Raw genomic sequence first — 22648 nt, forward strand, 5'->3', positions numbered from 1 at the left:
GTGGGGAAACAGAGGTGGGCTTTCAGGGTGAGAGAAGGTGGTTGGTTGGATGTGGGCAATGATGGTTGATATGGAGAGAAAGAGGAAGAATTATTGAGTGGGGGGAAGCCTGAATGTATTTTAACATTCAATGACTGGAGGGATAAGCCAACACAGAGTAGAGGCCATGCCTCCTCTTCCAACAGAGCTCCTTGGTAGAGCCAGCAACGTTTCTCCATGCACTTTAGTCTGTTGTCAGAGAAGACGACATCTAAAAAAACTGGGTTGCATTGAGCTGGAGCTGGCAAGGAAGCCAATGCCATTAATAGGGTGGGCCTGGCGTTAACGTAATTTAGCCCTCTAGGAAGCAGGATGTCACTTGTTTTCCTTGGCCTTGGCCTGTGACCTCATGCCTTGCTTGTTTTCATCTGAGCCTCCTTCTTGCCTATCAGTCTCTGCAGCTGAGGTTCCTTCTCTTTCCCATGAATAAGCCAACCACACATTATGCTTCTGCTGACTCAGTCTGGGTCCCTGATCACCTGATCTATTTCATCCTATGAGGAAGTCCTGGGCTTCCCCATGGTCCCACTCATGTCACACCCCTAACCCTAACTCAGCCACGTCCTCAATGGTTTTAAGCACCCATTGGCTCTGAAAGTCTTCTGTTCAAGGAGAGCTGATGCCTGGTGGAGCAAAGAGGGGCTAAGTCATAATTAGTGGTTTCTTTACTCTGGGAGTGAGTTGAACTGTCCACCTCAGACAAACCCATCCCATACCCGAGCTCCTAGATAAACTCTAAGGGGCCCAAACATGGTTCTGTGCTCCCAAGGGAATGGGCCTTAACTCCTGGATCTTCTCAAGCACATACCCCAGGAGCCACAAGTTCCTTCTTCCATCCTTGGTCCAAGTCAGAGTAAATATTTCCCTAAAAATGCTCTATCCCTCAACAGTGAGTGGGAGCGGCATGTGAGTGAAGGGGGAAATTCTTTAGGTCTGGGGGTTGGGGGGAGACAAGGACCACGCCTCTTACAACCAGCCCTCTTCCCCACAGTTCCAGCACCCTGCCTCCGAGGATTAATTAAAGATGAGTGCAGGCCTGGGGAGCACATGGCTTGTCAGTTTTGTTTCCAGATGAAGCCCTGAAAAGAAGGTGAGGGGGAAACTGTGAGTAGAGGGAGAGGTTCTGGGAGGAGGTAGGTGCCAGTGAGCATGCAGTGTTCCCTGGTCATCTCCTCATGAGTGGTGATTGCCAGTGAGAATGCCTTTGGCTTACTGGTGATTGCCAGTAAGAGAAAGCTCTGGCCCAACTGGCTCAAACAATAAGGAGTTCTAGTATCTCCCAGAACAAGAGATCCAAAGGTGGGGTGGTGGGCTCCAGGGTCTCCAGGACCAGTTCTGGCTCTGCTTTTCTACTATTGGCTTCACTCTATTACTCTGAGAGGGATCAGCTCTTCCTATGTGTTCCCTTTAATTTTTAAAAAAATCCATGAGGGCTCATTATCCATACCTCCCAACAGTCTTTCTCTCACATCTCACTGGCCAGAATTGTTCAAACATATATTCCTAAAACAACCACTGGCAAGGGAAATGGGACCCCTATTACTGCCTTAGGGAAACCCACCACCTTCTAGAGAAGGAGTTTGCCTCTGAACACAACCTAAGTTCTGTTGGTTGGAGAAATGATTGGTAGGTGGGGTGGATGTTGGGTAAGTAACCATCAATGCCTGCTACACGTAGTAAGGCTGAAACCAGTTTTGATTCTTTCTCTGCATCACTTGGAAAGAAAAGGCACTTTTTTTTTAATGAAAAGAAAGAAATGGATGAGAGTCATGGCAGGTCAGAGGCTGAGCTGGACATTTGGACTGAGTTCTTCCCATCTGTACTTTCTGCTGCTCACAGCACTTTTCTGCCCACTGTCTCATTCAGTAATCAGAATGACCCTGTGAAAAAGGCAGGGAAGCGATTATGATCTCTATTTGACAGGTGAGGAAGAGGAGACTCCATGAGCTAAAGTGACTTTCCAAGATTCCTTCCAGGCACCCCTTTCATTCACACCACCTAGATATACTAGCATGAAGTTTTAGATCATTTAGGAAAAAGATTCATTCTCACTGATTGTACAGTCCCAGGGGTCAGCCTATGGAGTCAAGCACCGAGATTCTCAGGACACTTCTCAGGATATCCACGCCATTTTTTCCTCCTCCACCTCATGGTAGGAGACGCAAAGGTGTCCTTCTTAAACCCTGATCACAGGCCTTTTCTATTTGTATGGAAACAAGGGGCTTCCCAAACCAATTTGCGCTCCAAGGAGTGGCACTGTCCTTGGTACTGGCCTCTGCTTCCCCAGACCTGTTGTGCTTGATGACTTCTCTTTTCAGCTTCAAGACTGAATTTTTACACCAAGATCTAGAGGACTTATGGGAATTACAGTCCACCCTAGCATCATCCTTGCTACTCCACTGAGGAATTCCTCTATGGCAGGCAAGGTAGGGATAAATAGAAAATGATTTGTGAGTTACAGACACGTGCTTTCACATGGCTCTGTTTATAGCACTAAACAATCTATATTCTTTAGTTCAAGGGTCAGCAAACTGTGACTCACAGCCAAATCTGGGGCCTGCCACCTGTTTTTATAAATAAAGTTTTATTGGAACATATCTATGTTCATTTGTTTACTTATGATCTATGGCTGCTTTTGCTCTACAACAGCAGAGCTGCGTAGTTGCAACAGATTTTATGACCCACAAAACCCAAATATTTACTAACTGGACCTTTACAGGAAATAAGTTGCCAACCCCTGCCCTAGTTTATTCCCTTGGGGCAGAAGATTTTTGTTCTGAGCACAATCTTGTATAATTGATAATTCCATTTATCCCTTTTTCTCCCTCTAACTCAGGATGGGGTCTTTCCCTAGCTCCCTCCATTCCTGGATTAACAGGCTTCCCTACCTGTATGACCTAGTCCTAGGTCTATCTCATCTCTTTAAATTCAAACTACTGTCCTTGAATACTAACTCAGTGGTGTTCTCTGGCCTCTTCCCACAGGTGTTTCCCAAACTTATCCATTTTAGGCACACAGCCTTCTGCTTATTTTCCCCGAGCCAAGCCTCTAGTCTAGACAATGCCAGCAGTTAACCCAGTATTCACTCCTAGGAAACTTATACCTCTTTTTAACCTTTCTCAGTGTGCTAGGACTTTTCAAGTTGCAAGTAACAGAAGCCTGATCCAAATTGCCAAAATTTTAAAAATTTCTCTGAAAAGTCCAGAAATACAACTTACTGCTTCCAGCAGTCAGGTGATGACACCAGAACTTAGCTGCATGTCATCTCTTGGCTCTGCATTCCTCAATATTGGCTTCATTCAGTGTGGTCTTTACCACGTGGTGGGGCAGAGGGCTGCAAATAGCTTCAGCTTCCCATGTCCTCTCAACATCCTGAGCAGAAGAGACATCCCCTTCATGCTAACAAAAGAGCCTAGAACTGACTTCCAGTGGCTTGGGTGGGGTCACATGATCATCTCTGAGCCAATCACTGGCCAGGGGAGTGGAATATTGTGACTGGCCAGGTGTGGGCTATGTGGTGGGGTGGATGCCAGGTAGGTAACCCCAATGGATAGATAGATAGATAGATAGAAGTTTAGATAGATAGATAGATATAGATATAGATAGATAGATAGAAGGATAGATAGATAGATAGATAGGATAGATAGAAGGATAGGTAGATAGATAGATAGATAGGTAGATAGAAGGATAGATAGAAGGATAGATAGATAGATAGAAGGATAGATAGAAGGATAGATAGATAGATAGATAGATAGATAGATAGACTTAGGTAGATAAGCAAGGACTATAGGTAAACATCTCACTCCACCTGCTGGGTTCATATTATTTCTCCCACATGGATTTTCATTTTCTCTTTCTCTGCTGTCTTTTCAAGAGGCTATAAAAATGTTTGAGTCTCTCCCAGCTTATGTGATAAAGTCTGTGTTTCTTAGGCTTTAGGCTACAACACGGCCTCCCTCTCGCCTGCCCCTCTGTCCTCTCTTTTACCTTATAAGCTCTAGCAATGTCGAGCTTTCACCAGAAATTCCCCAAATGTCCCAGGTCTTCACTGTGTCTTTGCACGTTCCGTTCCCTCTACCTTTCCCACTTTGTCTTCATGGCACGCTTCTGATTCACTGCCCAGATCAAGAATCCTCTTCTCTGGGGAGTCCTCTTCCCACCTCCAGGACAGAAGAAAGCATCACCTCATCTGTGCTAGTACTGTTCCTGTACCAATGTCCCACTGTCCTTCTGATCCTGCACCTACCCCACAAGGTTTATCTCTCTTTGTTTATCTTTGTCTTCTCCTTTAGACTATGGGCTCCTTGAGGGCAGGGACAGTTTCAGAAAATGTTTGTTGAATGAAAACATCTTCCCAGTGAGTGGGCCTTTGTATGGCTTCTCCAACTCCAGCCTTATGGCAATTCCAGTCCGTCTAAAAAACAGGATTAATGAGAGACCACAGGCTTAAAGCGGAATGAAGCCAACTAGATACATTACTGATTAATTCAGTAGACACTTTATGTGCCATGCCCTATGCTAAGCAATGGAACCATGGAGTTGATTCAGGTATGTTCCCAACCTCAAGAAACTCAATGTATGATAGAGAAATGAAAATGTCTAGACTGCTGTCTTTTCATCACTCTGACTCCAATACCTAGCCTCGTACCTGACACATAGTCAATGTTTAATAAACAGTTGCTGAACAAATAAATGAATAAATGAGTAGGAGATGAAAGGAATGCTATGGAAGGTATAGATAAGGCTCTGTCAGAGTATGGGATAAGAAACCAGAGCCAGGGAGGTATCGTTTTAATCATCTCTTGTTTACTGAGGGCGACAGGCACCGTGCCAGTTGCTGGGAAATCAGGGAGAAAGGGCATTCATCCCCTATTCTCTAAGATCCCACAGCCAAGGGGATGAGGCCAGATGAGAAAATCAATGCTTACAGGATGTTGTGAGAATTACGGAGCAGAGATATGTTGAGAGCTCTGATAAGAGAATATGGTGGGGGAGTGCAAGGAGGGGAAGCCAATGAACTCATTGATCGAGCAACCAGTGTCCTTCATAATGAGATCTCTATGTTCTCAGCCCTTTCCTGTATTTCCTGTGGGAGGCTCAAGAATATACTAATCCATTTGCTCAAGGAGATTATAATCAGTATGGGGAGGAACAAAAACCACTCATAGGGCACTAAATAAAGAGTCAAAATATTGGAAAGTGCCTGGTTACGTGCACGCTTCAAGACAAAGAAGGTCACAGAAGAGAGAACTCAGGTTCACAGTGGGCCCAGGTGGTTGGGAAGGGCTTCCTGGAGGAGGGACATTCTGGAAGCGAAGCTCTGGGGACTATATATCTCTGAGGGTCTCCAATTCCAGGCTGGGGACCTTTTATACTGTTATAGTTTATTCTGTAGGCAGCAAAGAGTCACTAAAGCATATTGAGCTGGGTAGTGGCATGATTAGATAGAGATTTTAGAAAAATTACTCTGGGACATTATATCGAGAATGGGGAAGGGAGCTGGTCATGCAAGGTAAGATAGCGGGGCCAGCTCTGCCATGGCACCAGTGATAGGTCATGAAGGCCTCAACCACATCCTTCAGGTGAGATACCCTGGCTCCCAGCAGTTGGATTAGGGTTAGGGTTAGGGTTAGCAGTTGGATGGCCAATGCAAACAGCTCCCTTCCCTCGGCGGAAAGTGAAGGTTCCTTGGGAGTTCCAATTCACTTGTTCATTCAACAAATAGTTATTGTTCTAGGCACAGATCTAGGCCCTTGGGATAGAACTGGGAACAAAACAACAAAATCCCCTGCCTTTGTGACGCTTCCATCCTATAGTCATCTCTATTGCTGTAGATTGCTCCCAGGGAGAGAAGAAAGCTAGCCCAGAGTTGCCTTTCAGGGCGGGCCATCGGGGAGGTTCTCTCGCAAACAGTCAGGTTCCTCCCCACAACTCTCTCCCACAGCTAATAAGTTATGTCCTTCTTCCATTTTATCCCATTTAATCCTGATCCCCAGCAGAGCCTAATGAGGTGGAGGGTGGTGCCCATTATGCAATGATAATGTGCGGGCAAGGACTCCCTGGGATACCACTGGCAATGGCTTCCCTTAGAGGACACTGAGGCAGGAGGCAGCTGTGGGAAGAAGCTGCCGTTCATCTGGCAGGTAGTTTGTGGGGAGGCCCCATCCCGGGCACGGGGAGGCTTCCTCAATGCCTGATTTGGTCCATGGATACCTGGGGAGTGTCGCACATCTCACCAAAAGCAACACTGATAGCCACAGAATGTTAATCAGACTCAGACGTCAGGATCTAAGACAACTGTGATGCTGAAAACACACAAAATAACCAGGCAGCCTTTGTAATTAACTTGTGCTCCCTTCCAGCAGTCATCTGGAGCCAACGATTTCTTAATTCAGTGCTCATTTAGTGACTTTAATTTCCAATTAATTTTGCCGGTTTTCCTCCGAGGTGCTCACGTTGTGATACAAATTCCTGAATGGGTAAGAACCCACCAGAGGGACCCAGGGGTCGGGGGAAGGGCTGAGACCAAGCTATCACTAGAAGGGCTGGACCCTGCCTGAGGGCCAGGAGTCAGAGCCTCCTGAGCTCAGGGGTCCTTGGGAGAGCCCTCTGCTAGGAGGGGGCTGGTGGGAGCTGATAAAGTAGTGTGGGGGTTGGGAGTACCCTTGAATTTCTCTAACTTTTGATGAGAGTTTTGATTTCCTGCTGGGGATAGAGTAGGAGAGGAAGCTCAGACCTGCTGGAGGTACTTGAAGGGAAGGGTCAGGACCAAAGACAGCATCCACCCTTCTGCTGAGCAAAGGAGGATTTGAGAGGTCCTAGTGCTCTAAGCTAGTACCACCGGTGCCCTGCCCAGATCCTTTTTTGCTGGGCCTACACACCCATTGCCCAGCTGCTGCAAACGTCAGCTACTAATGGCTCACAGCCTCCTTCTTCTCTAGAACTGCCTTTGACAAATAGAATTCACCTCTCCTGGGATGTTCCGCTCTCCCTGCACTCAGAGCACCCTGTAGGCAAGAGCGGAATGGTATAGGCAAAAAGCTGCACCCCTTCCCTTTATCCCCTGCCCCTTGCTGCAGGGTGAGACTGTTTCTGTGAAGCAGGTGCTGTTCCACAGTGGTGCACACAGACCCCAGCTGAGACCACGTCCTTCTTTAAATCTTCCCCATGTTCTTCTGTCTTCCTTCTCTCCCTCCCTCCCTTTCTCTCGCGAGGACCCCTCGATAAATCCCATGCACCTGAATCTCTGTCTTGGGCTGTTTCTAGGGAACATAAATGACAATGGTACTTTCTTGCATTCAACTCTTGTCTAGGTCTCACAATGTGCCAGGCACAGTGCTAACTCCTTTACAAAAAGAAATTCATTTCATCCTCATAGCAACCCTATGAGGTAGGTATCGTTAGCATCCCTACTCTGAGATAAGAAAACTGAGACACAGAGAGGTTGAGAGACTTGCCCAAGTCAACCTAGGTATTAAGTTCGAAACAGGAACATAAAGTCAGTCAATCTGGTTCCAGACTCTGTGCCCTTAACCATTATGCTGCCCAAGATGTAATCAGTAACCCCAGCAACTGTTCTAAAAGCATGGGTGATGTAATTCAAGAGCCTGCACCATCCAGAGGCATGAGGAGTGACTTTCCCAAGGTCCTTTGTCAGGAGGATAGAGGAAAAGGAAGATCTGAAACCCTGGAGTACTGGCCCCGTGACGTCAGGACTCTCTTTTAGTCAAATCCTCCCCCACCCCTCTGGGGATGGTACTGAAGATGGATAACATGACTCAGTGAAGCAAGTGCTAGTGTGAAAGTCAGACAACCCAGATTCCACTGCTAACTGTGTCCCTGACTCCTCTGTGACTTGGGGCCAGTAATTTTCCACCACTGGATCCATTTCTTATCTCTATGTGAATGGGAGTTAGTTACAAAATCTTGAAGGCCTCAGATCTAACTTTTTAGCTTTAGGAAGTAGCTACGGGGAGCATCCCTGGGGATCCCCCGTCAGAGGGTGAGACCAGATGTCCATGGAAAGCAGAGAAGATACATTCCATGACTTGCAGGCATCAATGGCCCTGTCTCCAAGGGATTGAGGGGAGGGGTCCACAGGGTCACAAAAGAACCTGGGTCATAGTGGCCACTCAAGCCAATTTAGGGAACTCAAGCATTTATCAGGTGCCAACATTATGCCAGGGATTTTGCACTTGTAATTCTCGTCTCCCCAACCTAGGGGCACAATGGAGGCGCCTTCACAGCAATTGCCCTACTTGCCATCCAAAGACCAGCCCCATGTAGAGACCCCCCCCCAACACACACACAGTGATATTTGGAGTCTCCATGGGGTATCTGCATTGTACTTGAGAATGAGTATTTTCTCCTATCAGCTGGGGATGTGTCATGTCGCTGCTCTCCTGTCATAGACGCTCATGGAGGGGACCCCACTGCTGCCTCCATGGCCAATGCCTTTGACAAGAAAGCCACGTGGGACTGGGCTCCCAAAGCTGCTGGTCCTCAAGAGGCCATGAGGCACGGTATTCTCTGATGCTCCCGAAAGGAAGAGGAGAGACCCCCTCTGTACCTTGAGGCAGGGCAGGGCAGAGTGAAGGCTGTGAGAGAGGGGGAACAGGAGTGGTATAAATATTTGTCCTTTCCTTCTCCTTCACTTCCAACCCTCCCACCGCTTCCTCCTTCTCCTGACCTTAATGAGACCATATCCAAGAGCAGCCTCCTCCCTACTGGCCAGGGAAGCAGGGAGGGGCCAGGGCAAGATTCCATCTGTCATCATGCCCTCCGTGAGTCCCTAAACCCATCCAACCTCCCACAAAACAACAACCCTCACAAATGTCCATGGCAACAGCTGCACCAGATCAAAGCCTCTGCCCACAAGCTCGGGACCCAAAGCCTCCTGGAGGGTGCCGGAGCTGTCATGGCTGTCATTGTCACAGACCTCAATTCCCTAGTCAGCAAGAGCTGCAAAGTCCAACCAGCCAGGACTGTTTTTTTTTTTTTTTTTTTACTTTTTTCATGCTGTGAGTCGAAAACAACAGCTCTGTGGAGAAGGACACCAACTTTACTCTTGGAGCCAGGGCCACAGGTGGCGTGCTGTGCAACTGCAGGGCCCGCCTCATGGCTGTGATGGAAGCCCCCTTGCTGTGCTCTCAGCTTCTTGTGTCACCCTCTCCATTCTACACAAGCACAGCTCTGCCGATGGCCCTCTCCTGCTTAAAAACCTCCAGAGGCTTTCAGAAACCAACTGGATGAAATCTGATGTGTCCCGTGGCATCCAAGGGCCGCGGCACTCTGGCTCTGTAAACCATCTTCGCTCAGATTCCAACAAACCTGGAAACCCATTCTTTCCCAAACATGTCCCTTGCTGCCAAGCCTCAGGGCCTTTGCACATGACATTTCCTCTTTTTGGAGTGCTCTACCCTCCTCCATCCCGCCTGCGGAAATTCGCATTTTCCCTGGGAAGCCTGTGAATAGAAGGAGGGCCCTGGCCGTGGGACCTGATACCAAGTCAGCCAATATTATCCCCTCTCCCTGGGCTCATGCTCTCCCTCCCATTCCCTCGGCCCCTGTCTTCCTAGACCCCGGTGAACACGGTAGAATTATAGTTGTAGGGTTGGAAGGGACCTGAGAGCTCCAAGTCCCAGTGATTCTCATATTTTGGGTGCATCAAATCCCCTGGAAGGCCGTTAAAACACAGATTCCTGGGCCCCCACCCTCAGAGTTTTTGATTCAGGAGATCTGGCGTGGAGTCCAAGAATTTGTGTTTCTAACAAGCTACCAGGTGATGGCAATGCTGCTGGTCCAAGGACCACACTGTGGGAACTGCTGACCTAGATTTTGACTCAGAAATTAACCTTGTATGTGTTTCTCCTGAAGGATCCAAGGCCGGCACACTCCCGCTTCCGAGAGAGAGGCTGGGTTCTCAGTCACCCTCCCTTCCGAGTCCTGGGGAAGGTCTCAGATATCATTATTACAGTGAAGTCAATGACAAAAACATAATATTCTCTGCGAGGAAAATAATCACAGTGACCCACAGAGTAGCATACTGTAACAATATCAATAGTGGCAATAATAATAGTAAGACATGATTATAATATAATGTCATCGGCCCTAATGGGCTAAATCCAGACTGATCTGAGCAATATAAAAGAATTACTGACATACGCAAATGTTCACAAAGTCTAGCTTAGATGTATTATTTGGGGCCATTTGGATGATGGCGATGGTGATGATGACTATAATAACAAGCCACATTTGTACACAGCTTTAGCATTTCTAAAGCACTTTCACTAGTTTTATTTTAGCGGCAACCCTGGGAAGTAGACTGGCAGGCAAGCTTCTCTGGTTTTATAGATGAGGCTCACATTCACGCGTCCTTTAAGCCTCCATTTGGCAAACATGGGTTGAACACCTGTTTTGTGCAGGTCAAAGTACTGAGCAGGGGCTGGGGTAGGGTTGCAGATAAAATACAGGATGCCCAATTAAATGTGAATTTCAGGTAAGCCACGAGTCACTTTGCAGTGTAGCTATGCCCCCAATGTCGTATGGGACGTATTTCTACGAAAAAAATTATTCATCGTTCATCTGAAATTCAAATTTCACTGGGCGTCCTGTATTTTTATTTGCTAAGTCTGGCAACCCTACTGGGGAAGGAAGGAGGGGATAAAAAGAATAAGAAATGTTTCCTACCCTTAGAAGAAGCTCACAGTCAGGTAGGAGATGAAAGACCCCAGTCAGATGATCCCAATCTATATAATCAGCTGGGTGGGAACAGCATTTTCCTAGATTGAATGTGCACAGGAATCACCTGGGGATGTTGTTAAACTGCTTGTTCTGACTCAGGAGGTCTGGGGTGGGGCCTGAGATTCTGTATTTCCAACAAGCTCCCAGGGAATGGGGTCGGCACCCCCGTGGTCCCTGACCGCACTCTGAGTAGCAAGGGTGTAGAGGGAAGCTTAGAGGCTGTAGGAGCCTAGGGGAGGCACTTGGTCCATCTTTGGGGGTGAAGGAAAAGCTTCTTGGATGAGGTGGTACCTGGTGGGACTTGTCTGGTAAGAGTCAGGGGAGGAAGGTGGACAAGATGTAGGGGAAGGGGCACCATTTTTGAAGTCCCTGTGGCAGAAGATAGAACTACCTGTTTGGGAAGGTCTGGGGTTGTATGTGGATGGAGAATAGGGTTTGGGCAAGCAGTGCCGGGCTCTGAGAATCCAGAGAGGAATCAGACAAGGTCCTTGCCAACCCAGACCCCCATCCCATCTTATGGGAGAGGCAGAGACATAAGATGGGACAGACAAGTACAACCCACTGGGACTGGTGTTGAGTTGGAGGTAAGCACTGGAGCGGTGGGAGCCCAGGGAGGGGTCAACTGAGTCCACCTGGGGCTTGTTGGGTGAATGAATTCAAAGTGACCTTAGCTGCAGGGCAAAAAGCCAGGCCCATAAGGAGGCGCAGCGGACACAGTAGCCCAGAGCCTGAACCTCAGGCCTTTATTCATTTCACATCATTTTCCGTACCCTGGTCAGAACATCAGTGGCAGAGAAACTGGCTATGTCAGTGGACTTGGATTCATGGATGGGGTTCTGGAATCTGTAATTATGTGGTTCTGGGGAGCTTTAAAGTTAACAGGCTGGGGCAGCAGCACTCACGAGGCCTGTTCCAGTGTTCTCCAGATTTATCATAGCACCTAAGGCAGATGGCTAGTGTTCCTCTAAGTCCATTCTCTCCCCTTTCCTTTGGTAGATAGCCCGTGTTTTAGCTTGGTTAATAGATAACCTTTGTTTTAGCTTTGTTCGCGGCCTCTCAGAGCAAAGTCTACACTTCCCAGCCTCCCTAGATGTGGCCCGACCAATGGGGTGCGGTGGATGTAACCTGCGAATCAGAATTAGTCTGGGTGCAGAACAGAAAATGGAAAGTACTCTAGGTTTTCCAAATAAAATGAGATTTAATAAAGGGGTAAGGGCTTTCAAAGTCATTGGCAGGCCTGGAAGCATGGAGGTTGTGGGATGCTGCTAGGAGTTCTGATCACGCTATGGCGGGTACAAACCAGAGGTTAGGATGCCCCAGAAACCGCTCCAATGTCACAGCCGCCCACAGACACAAGGTGACCAGACAGTGCCCTGAAGATCCAGCCACTGTTGACACTCCCATGGGCCAGGGGCTACAGGCCTGCCGTGTCCACTGCCGAAGGAAGAGCGGCCTCAGCTCTCCTTCTGCCTTCCAATTTGCACGTGGGTGAAGCTCACAGGCTGGAACTAGTCACAGCCAGAATCCTAGTCTCAAAGGGCTCTGAGAAATTCGGTTAACAAGGTTTCCAGGCTCTGTGATGAAGTGAAAGCATAGTGGTGGGCGTTGGGGGAGGTGCTGAACGCTGGCAATACTCACCCTCACCCCTGCTGGCAACTGGGATAAGAACATGATATAAAGGCGACTTCCTAGGATGGCAGAGAATCACAAGAGAGGTCACAGAAATGCCAGAGGAGCTGGGGCCTTGGCATGGATGAGACATAAACTTCTATCTTGTTTAAGTCACTGTTTCAGCAGCCGAGCCTGTGTCCTGACAGAGCACCATGAAGTATAAAATGAGGCCTCAAGAGGTATCACTTCCAGAATGTGTGGTGTTGACGTTACTGGAGTATCAGTTCAAACCTGGCCATTACGAGTGTGGCGATAGCCATGGGCAGACAAAGCAGTATTCAGGGCTGTGGCAGCCAGCGCCAAACGTGGGCCATTGAGGCCATGCGGAGGGAAGTTCTGGGGCGCTCGGAGGGGATAGGGACAGGGGGGAAGACTTCTTGGAGGAGGTAGAGCTCGAGATGGAGAGCTAGAAAAAGGCTTTCCAATGGAGGCCACTTCTCCCTCCCTTTCCCAGGGCCGCACCAAGCGGCGAGCCATCCTGAGAGCGTGAGGGGCAGGAGGAGAGAGGCGTGGTGCCTACGGTTAACTGGGGAGGCTGACTTTTAACCCGCAGCTGGATGGAGACCAGATGGTGGCCTGGGAGGTGTGCAGGGCAAGGGGCTAGGTGTGGCTCCAAAGGGATGGACCTGTGTCTCTGAGATATTAGCTTCAAGACTCTGAAGACAGGATGGCAATGGATGGGCACTCCAGCGATGGGGTCCAGGTCATGAACTGGTGCCTGGGACTGGCTCCCCCCTCCCCACCCTGCGGCTCCTCCTCAGGAAGGCACACAGCATTCACCCTTCACACGGGGGTGCCTCTAGTAGGCCTGCAGCCTGGGAACAAGGAGAGTCACGTGAACCTGCGTGCCAAGCCCTGGGGTGGTACCACACCCAATCAGCCATCCTCTCTTCACCCAGCTTTGGGAAGAGTATGTGTTTAGATGCCAGATAAGCCCCAGCTGGCCAGGGTCAGGGCCCATTTAGAGACCAGGCCAGGACTGTCCAGCGTAGAGGCATAGTCCAGGGCCAGGGTCAGAAATTAGACTGGGACAGGGACCAATCTGTGACTAGGGTTGGACTCAGCCTGGGACCAGGGTCATAGCTTAGCCTGCGACAAGGAAGGACCACAGCTCAGTCTAGGACCTGTCTGGGACTGGAGTCTGGACTTAGATTTTGATGGGGAAAGAGTGTTGAACTAACTGACCCCCCTGGGTATGAGCTCAATTTCATTAATTTCCCAGATAATAAACCATAATTAAAGGCTATCAGAGTATAAGTGTAATTTCTTCATTTACATCATTCTTAACCTTTAAAACCATTTTACTTTTGGACCCTCTCTTTACTCTTCCCCCAAACTTGTGGTTTAGCGCCTTCGTCCCCTCTGGTAGAAGAGGGCATACAGGCCAGGGGGTAAGGTGAGCTGCCTCGCCCCTCACAACAGGGTCAGAAAGAGATGGAGTCAGGCAAGAGGCCAGTTGAGCAGGTGCCCAGCCCAGGGCAGTCTGGTGCCCTCACAGCTTCCTGCAGTGCTTTGGAGACAAGCCCCAGGTCACCCTGAAACCCACCGGCAGGCGGCAGGCGGGCAGCTGGCTGGAGGAATTGGCAGCAGGGCCGTCCTGGATCAGAGACTTGGGCCACAGCCAAGGCTGTTTAGTTGGGGTGGAGGGTAAGGGTGGTGATTTATTCATCCTGCCCTGCAGCGAGCCCCAGGGCAGGTGCCAGCAATTTGCCAGTCCTGAGTGACAGAGCCAGGAACCACCGAGCGGCCAGGAAGGGCAGGGACCCACCCCCCCACCCAGGTCCTCATGGCCACGCTCAGCCACTGAAGGAAATAGGAAATGACAGTAAGTGACAAAATCGAAAACGTAATTAAGACAGATGGAAAAAACCGGCGGGGAAGATAAAAGCCGTTCCTCAGGCTCTGAGATTTAAAGCGAGGTCACAGATGACCCCATCTTGGCCGCACAGCCGGCAAAGAGGAGACGATGGGGGGTCCTTGAGGATAGGGGTCAAGCTCTGTGGAGGACAGTGAGCGAACTGGGCTTCGGCTGCGCTGAGAGTTTTGGTTTGGATACAAGGATGAACTTCCTGGAGAAGAGGGTGGCTAAACATTGGCATAAGTGTGACATCACCTTCTTTCCCCAAGGACATATACTTCCCTCCTGGACAGACTTGGACACAGGGGCCTGGACAACCTGACCTCTCCAAGGTCTGTGGGAATAAGAATGGCTTTATTGTCGAATGAGGAGTCTGCACAGATGGCATTTGGGAAGAGGACAACTGCAAGGCGGCTCAGCAGGTAGCAGTTCCCGGAGGCCTTCCTGCAGGCCAGAGTTGGGAGAGTGGGACTCAGACGGGCCCCGTGGAGGTGGATGTCACAGTGCTTGGACGTAACATCCCCGAGTGACCCCTTTTTCCCTTTTGGCATTGCCCCTCGGTTAGACCAGGAATAGAGCGGGTGTGGATTCCACTCCCCAAACCCAGAGGAAGCAACAGGCCGCCTGGCCCTGGGCTTTCCAGAGGCTCTGATGGACAGAAGCCCAGGGGCCCTGGGTGGGGAGAGCCTGTTTAGGCCTTCATGGAGGGTGGGGTGTCTGGGATCCAGGGGGAGATTCATGTTAGAGTCAAGGGCTCAGCACCAACATCTGGAACAGGCTTGCTTTGCCAAGCACTGCTGAGAAAGCCAGCTTAGCCTTTGTTTTGTGGGACTGAACTGGCCAGCTTTATTGGCCCCCATTCTCCCTGTATCCTTGTCAGTGCTCTGTGACGGGCAACAGGCTGGCAGAGAAGGTGGCTTCTTTATGCTTGGTGACCTCCCAGGCTGGTGGGAGAGAAGAGACTTGTCCTCCAATTCAAGGCAGTCATTCAGTTCCCATTTATTGAACATCTACTCTGTGTGAGGCCTGGGTTGGACGGGGGCCCACTGTGGAGCTTAAGAGGTTTATAGTTTTGTTAGGAATTGAAACCTATGAAGCAATCAGCTATAAGTGACTTAAGTCGTAACCCAAAGTGACAGGTGGTTCACATGGTGAGTGCACAGAGACTGGGAGGAGGAAGAATTCCATGCAGGCCAGAGTCATCAATACAGGCTTCTTAGATGAGGCAGAGCATGAACCTGACCTTTGCAGGACAAGGAAGAATGACTTGAAAGGTTAGAGGATGGGAATGCATCCTGGGTGGCTCAGTGTATAGGTAAACGTGTAGAGATGGGAAAGAATATTCAGAAAGAGTTTTTCTGAACTTCAGCACAGAACAATGTCTGGGGTGGGGAGTGTAGAACTCTTGGGAGATCCCATCCAGTCCAAGGGGCTCAAATGTTTCTCTGTGAGAAGAGCCTGTGCCCAGGGATGCATTATTTTCCCCATGTGGATAGATCCATCGCCAGGTCTGTTCCAGATCCTAACGGCCAACTACTCAGGCCTCTTACTCTTGGGTCTATGGAACAGGTTCCCTAAGTCCTGACACCCTCCTGTAGCCACAGAAAATGAAACCAGAGAGATTGAAATAAATGTCCCCCCTCTGCTATGCCGATGGTGAGGGATCAAAATCACTCCACCCCCCGACCATGGCCACAGAGTGGTGAGATGCACGTGGTGGGAGAGGGGGCCAGTGCCCCAGGCCCACTCCTTCCACTATGAAATGGACCATGAGCTCCTCTGGCCCCAAGGCCAACCCAGCAGTCCTCCACTGCCAAAGATGTAGTGGAGACAGGTTGATCTTGCCATCCCTGGACCATCTTTCATTACAGGACACGTCCTTGTTATAGATACTGAGCATGAAACAGGGCCGGCATCATCCGAGAGACTGGAGAGATGCAGGAGGCGCACTCCATCATTTCAAGCACACCATCCATCCATCCATCAGAGGCCCAGCATTTATGCCTGCGGCTAGAACACTGAAATATCAGATTAGGATTTATCGGGGGATGTTAAGTCATAATTTATGCCACTCTCTCTCCCTTTTAGGGACGGTCTTCCTGAAACATCTCTATCTCCCTGACTAGCCATTCCTAATGACCCAAGAACGTGTGTCTGCCTACTTACAACTCTGTCTGAGGGGTGTTTTCTCCATTATCCCCCCAACTCCATGGATCGGCCCCTCACGTTGGGGCAGCCCCTGTCTCTGATCTGGGAGAACAGATCCCCAGAGTACAAACTGTATGATGAAGAGGAGATAAGGCCCCTTTCCTGATTTGCCTGCTGGGTCCCCTGGGGATATTGGCATCTCAGGGGAACCCCATCCCTTCACCCCTGTTGGCTCCAGGGGAACAATGGCAACTCTAGGTCCAAGCTGTGTAGCCTTGGAGAAGTCACTCTCCACACTCTCACCTTCTTCGGATGATTGGATGAACTTTAATGCTTCTCCCCACGCGAAAACTGGGTAAGCACATGGCCTGGAGGCCTCAGCTCATTTAAGGCAAAGTCTGGCAAAAGGTAGGCATTCCAGGGTTCTGGAGAGATGTTAGGTCAAGGATCCAGGCTGGGGCTGTGAAGATAATGCTTAGTCACCCCTCATCTTGGGAGGATCCCAAAGGGAGCTGTTCTTTTTCAGGAGGGTGGTGCTGGGGCTTCAGTGCTGGTTTCCCCCCATCTCGTTCCTCTCTTTTTCTCTCTCTGTCTCTGTCTCTCTTTGCATTCTCCTCTGATTTATGCCTGCCTTGAACCTGCCATCCTGCTTCCCACAAACTACTTATTTCAAACCACATTTTGCCAGACCACAAATAGTACCGGTGTTGATCCAGATGCCCACCAAGGTCAGAATCCAAAGCCTCAATCCCCCAATTCTGAATGGTCTTATTGACATTTAATGACCTCAGAGGAGCCTGTCTTAGCAAGAGACCCCCTTGGACAGACAAAAATGATAGAGAAACGTTCTTGAACGTGGACATTGAACACTGAATGTTCTGAGAAGCTAGGAAACATTTTCACCCTTATCTCCTCCTCCACTTTGCCACCAGGGTGTAGCTAGTTCTGTCCAAAGCCGTGAGCTCCAGGGCCATTTCAGAGGAAGTTGACCTGGGATGGAGTTGTATGAGGTAAGCATTCACACAGAGGAAACACACGTCTTAATAAAACAGGTAACATGGTTGTGACACAGCAGTGTCTTTTGATCAGATATATAGATTAAAAAAATTTTTTTGAATATGAAATATCATCACGTGGTTTGGAAAGGAGAAAGCATTAAAGGCATGTAGTGAAAGATTTCCTTTCATTCCTAAGATCCAACCAGCTCCTATCCGCACCCCCCCAAACTGCTACTAATTTCTTATGAAGTCTTCCGGAGTTTCTTTATGCCTATCACAAGCAAAACCAAATATGCATTCACATTTCTCCCCCATTTTTCACAAAAGTTAGTATCCTATCCATGCTATTCTGCTCCTTTCTTTTTTCACCTAATGAAATACCTTGATCTTTTTATTTCTTAATAAGCCCCTTCATTCATTTTCACAGCTACATAGTATTCCATTGCTGACTTCATATAATTCAAAATCTTCCTACAGCCAAACACATTTTGAAGTGGTTTGAAGGAGAACATACCTTCATCAGAGGATGTTTGAGATAAAAGATCAACGTGACTCACAGCAGCGAGTCCAAGTCTTCAGTTTACATAAGAATTGACTTGGGATGCAGAAGACACGTCCCTCCTGCCCCCATGCCTCGCCAGGATGCTGAGATCTGACCAGTAAGCTGTGCTTTAGCAAGTTGATTCTGCTCCAGGCATCTACAGCCCTCTCTCTGAGAAACTCTGGCGAATGGGAAAGAAAGTGAGAACTACATCCTACGCTGGAAATATTGTGCTTGCCACAATTAATCATTAAATTCAGTTCCAAGGGTGCTGGCAGCTCAGACCAAAGCGGAACCAAAAGGATACAGTGTTCTCCCTGCCAGGACAGAAGGCCAGTTTTTCAGGAGACATAAACACATCCCTGACACTAAATTCTAAGCAGAATTTATCATGGGAGCCATCACTTAGCGTACATTGAGCTGCCCAACGGGCGTCAGCTTCTCCGACAGCCACAGAAAATGTAGGCACATTCTTTAGAGCTCCTCTGCAGAAGTCATGGCCCGGTGCCAAGCTCAGGACAGCTCAGCTCAGGACAGTGTTTCTATAGGAAGCTCAGCCAGCACTGGCCAGAAGGTGAAAAAACACAGGCCATCTGACAGTGAATATCCAGACACCTGAGACAAGGTCAGAACATCTGAATGGAGGAGCTCGATGTGACTGAGGAGAGAGAACCGGGAGACACATTCACTGGGCTTCTGAACCCAAGCGGGGGAGGGTCTCTGTCCTCTGTCCCTAGGCTGTGCCCAGTATAAAGATAGAGGCCTATCACCTTACCCTAAGAAGCTCCTGGAACAATGTGGTGGGAGAGAGAGGTGGATGGACAGCTATGTCCCCATTTTACCCCCTAAAGCTTTGAGCATTTCTTGAATCTTCAGCAACTGGTGTCACTTTCTCATTAAGCATACAACTCAGGGATTGGGACCTGGTGAGCCCTCAATATAAATATTGGCGCTGACGATATTGGTGGAGGAGGAGGGGCAGTAACTAGTGTGTTCCCCATCCTGCTGTCCTTAGGATATCTTGAAAACCTCCAGTGTTTTATGGATTCCAAGGGGGAAAATCAAAGTAAGTGTGTCCAATATGGCCCCTCAAGCCCAACTTTTGTCTACTCAAACTTAGGCAGGCCAAAACATTGCAAAGCCATTCTCTCCTCTCTCCTCTAGGCTCACCCTCATTCCAGATTGGACAATGACCTCATGATTGTCATCAGGATGTCCAGGTAATTGAAGCTATGGTTGAGTTGGAATAGATGAGGATATACCTCTGGGGTGTATTTAGCTTATCAGATGAGGCCTGTGATCTGGACAGATCTCATGGTTCCTATGAGATGGAAGAGAACTAAGGATTTATAGTGGGGATTGCTAGTTCTATACCAAAATCCATCTTCCATAATGATAGAGTCGTAGTTAGCCACGCGGCTCTCAGCTTGGGACTACATTTCCCAAGCTCCGTACAACTAAGTGCAGTCGTGGACCAAATTCTCACCAATAGCAAATGTGCTATGTACCTTTTCCGGGCCTGGGCCACGAAACCTTGGAGCTGTGCTCCATCATCCTCCCTGCCCATGAGCCCAAACTTAGACATGCCTGTGACCCAACTGGAACCGAGCAGATAAGTACAGTGCCCTAGAACCATGGTTCTTAATGTTTTAGAGTACCTCAGAATCATCTAGAGGGATTATTAGATCATAGATTGCTGGGCCATACCACAAGAATTTCTGATTCAATAACTCTGGGGGTAGAAACTAAGAATTTCCACTTCTAAAAAGCTCCAGAGGTGTTGCTGAGCCCCACTGGTAGAGGCTGGGTGTACTACCATGTCTTTACTTGGTGTGCTAGGCAGAATAATCCCCTCAACCCCCACGAAGAGGTGCACATCTTAATCCCTGGAACCTGTGAATCTGTTATATTATATGGCAAAGGGGAATTAAAGTTGCAGATGTAATCAAGTTTGTTAATCAGCTGACCTTAAAATAGGGAGATTATCCTAGATTTTCCAGGTTGGCCCAAAGTAATCACAATGGTCTTTAAAAGTAGAAGCAGGAGGCAAGCGAGTCAATATCAGAGTGCTGCATTAGAAAGACACAACCAGCATTTCTGGCTTTGAAGATGGAGGAAGGGGCCAAGAGGCAAGGAATGCAGACAGCTTCTAGAAGCTGGAGAAGGCAAGGAAGCAGAGTCTCCCCTAGAGCCTCCAGAAGGGAATACAGCCCTGTCGACATGTTGATTTTAGCCATTGAACCTGAGCCAGATTTCTGGTCTCCAGAACTGTAAGAAAATTAATTTGTGTTGTTTCAGGCCACCGAATCTGTGGTCATTTATCATGGCAGCCATAGGAAACTAATGTGCTTGGGAACTGTGCTCTGTGTGAGGCTGATCCGGCCTCCAGAGCCAGCAGTTCCTTGGTGGGAGGGCTCTGCCTCCTCTGCTTCCCCCATAGAAGCACCTGGCTCGGGGCTGGGTCCTCAGGGAAGAGGAGGACACACAATAAAGCCACGTGGATAAGGCTGTGTGTCCTTTCCTGCTTCCCAAAACCAAAGAGAAAGACCGTGTTTGTGTCACTGTTTGGGACACCCTCTAACCACTAACTCCTATAAATAAGCCCTGTCTATCCAGAGATTGCACTTCATTTTGGGCCCAGCCTAAGGCTTCCTTCCACCACACATTTTAGAAGAAAATATTGACCTCTACTAGAGGCAAGGTTGGAGTGTGACTGGTGCAAACTAGCCCTGCTCCCACAGTCCAGCTTATCACGTCTCATCAAGGCCATTGGGGACTTCTGGGGAGTCTTTGAGTCAGGATGCTGCTGCCATTAGAACATGCTCCATGCTGGGGGTGGGGGTGGGGGGTAGGAGGGGTGGGGGAAGGAGGGGAAAGAATGAGGATGGGATCCAGACTCCCTCTGGAGGCCTATCTTTAATAGTAGCTGTGGGGGCAGCTTGTGGACCTGGGAAGGGCATTTGGTCTCTGGGGATGGAAGCACCAAGCTTGAGCAGGGGCTCTGGGTATCTGGAGGACTCTGCTGAGTAAGGAGTTGTGCGATGGCAAGAGCAAATATCTGCAGGTGGGGAGGATTTATACAGAATCCTCACTGACTCTCCAGCCTCTGTCCCCAAAAGGAGCCCATCACCTCGCTGACACTCCTCTCAAGAAGCTGCCCTGCCCACACAGTGGGCCGCAAGCCCTCAAGCGCTCTCTTCCAGGAAGGCCTCGGGGATCTCCCAGCCCTCTTTGGTCTCCATGCTCTGACCCCTTCAGCCTGTACCCTCCTTGCCGCATCTCCTTGCTCCCTGGGTCACACTCTTGTCTATCCACCCGAACATGAGCTTCCTGAAGACAAAGCCCTGTTTCTTCCAGAGAGCAGGCACTCATGTCCAAGCTGGAAGAACTGGAGGTAAAGGATGGTGTTTGCTGGCAGTTGTAAAAAAAGGTAAAACCACTGCAGTTGGTGCTTGCCGGCAGACTGAAAGGTTGGTGGGGACACGAACCCTGAGCCAAGTGCAGGAGCAAAAACTAGGAGCCCTGGGATTTAGAGTCAGCCCTGTAGGGGTCGCCCTGTGTGACCTTAGGCAAGTCCCTTTACCATCACCTCCACAGGCTTCGATTCCTCACCCTTAAAATGGGACTATAAATCCATACATGTTGAACAATGGGGGATGTTTTATGAGAAGCGCCTTGTAAGTGTCAGGAATTCTTTTCAAGCCCTGAAGTTAGGAAGAGGCAGAAGGAATGGAGGCTGCACAACTGAGCCAGAATGAGGGGAATTATGTCAAACCAGGGACATATTGATTAAACCCAATAATCCTATACCAAAGTGGACTCCTGGGGCCAAAAGGGAAGTGGGATATTGTAGCCAAGGGGAGAGGGAGCATTAGGGATGTGCTGTCTATCCATCTGGTCAAATAGCCTTGGAAGCAAGAACAGCATGGAATGGCCTCTCAGAGTTCTGTTTGGGACCAGCAGGCCAGGCCTGGATCAGGCAGGGAAGAACCTAGCCTGTCAATCATTTACACTTTAGTGTGAATTCTGTAGCTGCTTTACCCCTCCCCAAGGGGTTTACCTATCAGCCTGAACCCTCCAGGCAAATGCAAGATTCTGTCCCAGGCATCACAGTGAAAAGAGTTGGCCATGGAGCCTTCAACTATGCAGCCACTGCTCCCTCAGCTTGGCTCAGGCACCCCTGGATTCCCGAAATTCAGGAATGGTCTTTCTTGCCCATCCCACCAGCTTGAGCAGTGAATGGCCATGCCCAGGAAGTAGTAAGTCCCCCATCCTTAGTAGTGTCAAGCTTTGGACCAGTTCCTTGGAAAGGAATCAACCTTCTGAAGTGTGCGTTAATGATATGCAAGGTCCCTCTCAAGCTTGGATTCCAAGATTCAGTGTGAGGGACAGGCACACAGATGCTCTAAGGCCCTACTGTCTTTTCCCCCAGAGGTGGGTGTTTCACAGTCCTCCCTGGATCCCCTGACCCATTTGTATAGGGTTACTTTGTGGGAGAACTCTGGGGTTGCAGGTCCAACCCTTGGAGCTCACTCTCTAGGCACCCTGGAAAAGACCCCAGAGTGGCCACCACCCAGGTTACTGGTTTGCACAGCCTTTCCCGGGGCCTGAGAATGAGTTCCGGGGCATAGGGAACACCAGCCCGGGCTT

Source organism: Grampus griseus (genome assembly GCF_964374135.1).
Source record: "Grampus griseus genome assembly, chromosome: 2".
Classification (NCBI taxonomy): Eukaryota; Metazoa; Chordata; class Mammalia; order Artiodactyla; family Delphinidae; genus Grampus; species Grampus griseus.